This window comes from Mustela nivalis, assembly GCF_964662115.1.
Source record: "Mustela nivalis genome assembly, chromosome: 6".
NCBI lineage: Eukaryota > Metazoa > Chordata > Mammalia > Carnivora > Mustelidae > Mustela > Mustela nivalis.
The window spans coordinates 57,075,951-57,079,877 of record NC_139025.1 but is presented as its reverse complement, the minus strand read 5'-3'; the positions used below and the strand labels follow the sequence as shown (position 1 = coordinate 57,079,877).

Sequence of the window (3,927 nt, the reverse complement as noted above, 5' to 3'; positions counted from 1 at the left end):
ATGCATAGCACTATAATCTGAATCTCTTCTATTTCTTTGTTCTCAGGCAAAATACACTGAGAAAGTACTTATGAATTCTGTACAATTTTCATTTTATAATGAAATAAGAGGTTTATTCATTTTTTTCAGTTTTAATCACAACTGACCAAGTGATTCAGACTTTACATTAGACCATGGTTATCACATAGCACACAACATGCTAATAAAGAGAATGTTGATAGTTAGTAACCAAAAATGATTACTGATACTCTCTCGCTACTAATGACACATATCAGAGTATGAGGTGTTTGTACATTATTTTTATTTATTGTTTTCTCTTTCTGGTTGTGTGATTTATCACTGCCATGTTTATCGTTCTTTTCTGTGCAATAAATATGCCTCAAACCATTACTGGCAAACATTCTAATGGTACTACAACAAAGCTGATTGAAATTTCCATCTTTTGACCATTGTCATAAGATTCATAAGTGTAATAGATTACTTGAGATATCAATAGATGCTAAAATTAATATCATTTATTGATCTATTACTCTATGACTTATTGCTATAATAAAATCCATTATATTTAAATAAGCTCTTCTGAAATTTTCAGTAATATTCTGCATTCTGTGAAAATATATCTCTTTACTTGAATGTAATTCTCTACCAGATTTCAAGATTAGTATAATTTTATCAAAGTTCCTCTAAGACAAAAATTTTAGCTTGCTTTATTTAATGTGGAAACACACCTCCCATACTTTCTGATTGGCATTAAAATAAGCTAGGGTTTTAGATGCAGAATATTACTCTTCAATTCATAGATTTTATACAATATGTCCTTTTTGCATAACTGTTTTAAATTATTTCAACCAATTATTTTGTATTCCACATTTCTTATTCTTATATTCTTATCTTTGTTTTCTTTTTGAGTTAGGTAAGTAGAGAATGTTTTCTTCTGAATTTATGCATGCTTTAAAACATCTTGCCTTTAGCTTTTCCTTATGTAAATATTAAAATTATTTCATCCTGCATTTTAGAAGAAGGAACACAGCACATTACAATGGTTCTGCTATAAATCCTGAGGTCCCAGCTATAATTCCTGTGTCAATCACTTCATACAGTCTAGCCTGAGATAATAATTGTAATTCCCCTGAGCCTCAATTCCCTCACTTTTTAAAGAGAGATAACACTAGTTCTTACCAATATGGACTTTGCTGTGGATAAACTATGTCCGACACATAGTGAACCCACAATAAATTCTTATCATTGCTAACTCCATTACTTGACACCATGCTGACTTCTGGCATTTATTGCTGAAGAGAAAACAGAAATCCAAGGCAAGCCTGAATGTCGTTACATAATGGGTAATATTTTCCCCCACTTGGATGTATGCAACTTTAATTTGTAGTTTTAAAAGACAGTTATGTTTTATGTCTGGGATCTTGTTTCATTGATTTTATCTTGAATATTTGAAATTGTTTTGAATATGTGGAATTTCTCAGATTATTTTTCAACTGAGAAAATAGCTTCACCTGCTGTTTTGTAAATGTCTGAGAGGTAAACGACACTTGCTTCCGTTCTCTCTTGCTTATTAATTTATTCTTCTCTCAGAGCTACAGTTACAGCCAGAAGTAAGGTATATATGGAAGATTCTATCCAATTCCCTGTGATAAATGCAGTTATGCTTTCTTGCGGTAATATTCCTCATCCAAATTTCTCTGACACAGGATAGAATCGAAAGGTCTGGATCAGATTCTGTTACTCAAGTGGTTTTTAATTTTAGGATTCAGTTGGAACCCTAGCCCAACCCTGCTCCCACTTTCTGTCCATCTATTTCCAGGAAAGTGTTGCCTGTGACACCATGTATTAAAAAAAGAAAAGAAAAGAAAGAAAAGAAAAGAAAAGAAAAGAAAAGAAAAGAAAAGAAAAGAAAAGAAAAGAAAAGAAAAGAAAAGAAAGGGAGGGAGATTCCTCAGAAAACAATAACCCACACAGAAGAGGAAGAACTCTGGTTTCTCACTGATACAATACTTGCATTTATGAACCAGATGCTGAAAAAATGATTCCAGAGTCACACCCTTTTAAAAATTACAGTAAGACTACACCATGAGATAGAACCTCTTAACAGGTTTTTGGGTTTTTTTTTTTTTTTAAACTGGAAACAACAAACTTTTATAGGAAACTAAAAAGGACCAGAGTGAGAATTAGGAAAAATAAAAAGAACACATACAACTGTATCTTCAAGCATTTTAATGGAGTATTATGACCCACCAAATTAATGTATCCACATTTTCTAATAAGAAGGAACTGATTTGAGTATAGGCAGCATGAAAATACTCTAATGCAGTGCTGCTCAACAAAACTTTCTGTGATGATGGAAATGTTCCATTATCTCTGTTGTTGAATCCAGAAGCTTCTAGCCACATGAATACTCACAATGTGACTTATGCAATTGAGGAATTGAATTTTTAATATAGCTTAAACATCCACCTGTGGCTAGTGATTACCAATTGAACAGCACAGTTCTAATGCCTCATGGGTCAAAATCAGTGGTTTCTTCAGGGTATTTCTCTAATCACAGATGACAGGTGTAGAGGGTCATAGGTAGAAAGAGAGGAAAAGTCTTAACAAACAAGTTCTGTTTAACAAACAAGTTCTGAAACTCTCCACAGCTTTCAGAAGCAAGAGATGAGAAAAAGACTGGGGGAGACCTGAGTATGCCCTTGAACTCCTGGCTAATGCCAGTGGAAGTAGAAAGCCTAGGATTTGGCTCACTCAGATGGGAAGAGGCCTATGGTGCCACTCATAATCTGAGCCTTCAGCCATCTGTGCGTGGAAATCATTGCTGAGGGATTGGCAGGGAGGTAGGGGCACTCATATCCAGACAGGTTTTCCAGGGCTAGATGAGGATTTAGAGGAGGAGGCCCTTTCTGACCACCTGCAGTCTGCACTGCCCCTTTCTGGGGATTAAGGTCTTGTTCTTGCTCTTGAACAGTTTGCTGGGATCCAGCTTGTTCATGAAGGAGCTGTTCTCTTCTGCAAATAGGTCTGTGTTGTAGGTGATGGGTTTATACATGTTGAACCACTGCTTGGCCTGTGGGCTAATGCCATAGCTGGTGAAGGCGTACTGCCACTGCAACAGGCCCAGCTGCCTGATGAGCAGGGGACTGTAAGCGGTGAAGGCGCCCGTGAGAAAATGCCAGGATAATGCTCTGCCCAGGAACAGATCTCAGTGTCCTGTGCTAACACTGGTTTCCCTCTTTTGTAGACAAGGCAAACCTCCCCCTTCCCATGCTCACACATCACGCTGCAAGAACCAAAGTGAGACTTCTCTGGCTGGTTCTCCCAGGCTTCAAGTGCATCGTCTTCCAGGTCTGCTGGAGTTGGTGCCTTAGGAAGTGAACACATGGAAGACTGGTTGAGTTGACTCAGTGCTGAGATGCTCTCAATGGCCGTGCTGCCATGGATGCGCCATCATCCAGCTTCACACTCCGTGTCATGGGGAAGCCATTGGTCATCAGGTAAAAATTCTTCACATCCTCAGGTAGCACACAGTTATCTTGTTGTGCCCATGAAGAAATCACATGATGTTCAGCGGGGGTTTCTCTATGATAGCCACCTCTACCACACCTGGGGAAGATTCTAAAATGTGGGTGATCCCCAGGGTCAGCTTCTTCAGGTGCAGCTTGCTGCAGCCTGGGAGGGGGGGGGGTGGTGTCTCCTCCATGGTTCGCGTGGCAGGTGCAGCGGTGGGGACGAGACGGGGAGGGCAGCAGAGCTAGATGCTGCTCCAGAGGCTCGGCCATCAAGTTCACGGCATGCCGAGAGTTGTCTCTTAACAAGTTTTTAAGTATAAAATACAGTACTGTTATCAGGCACAGTATTGTACACCAGAATCTCTAGAATTTATTTATCTTGTATAACTGAAATTTAGTACATGTTAATTAG

General features: G+C 38.5%; 1 pseudogene across 1 annotated transcript; it reads right to left on the bottom strand.

The window, feature by feature from the left end:
* Positions 1-2,853: 2,853 nt before the first annotated feature.
* LOC309866584 (tubulin polyglutamylase complex subunit 2 pseudogene) lies at positions 2,854-3,709 on the bottom strand (annotated as a pseudogene). The gene has a single exon. The product of its transcript is annotated as a tubulin polyglutamylase complex subunit 2 pseudogene (transcript).
* Between the last annotated feature and the right edge of the window lie 218 nt (positions 3,710-3,927).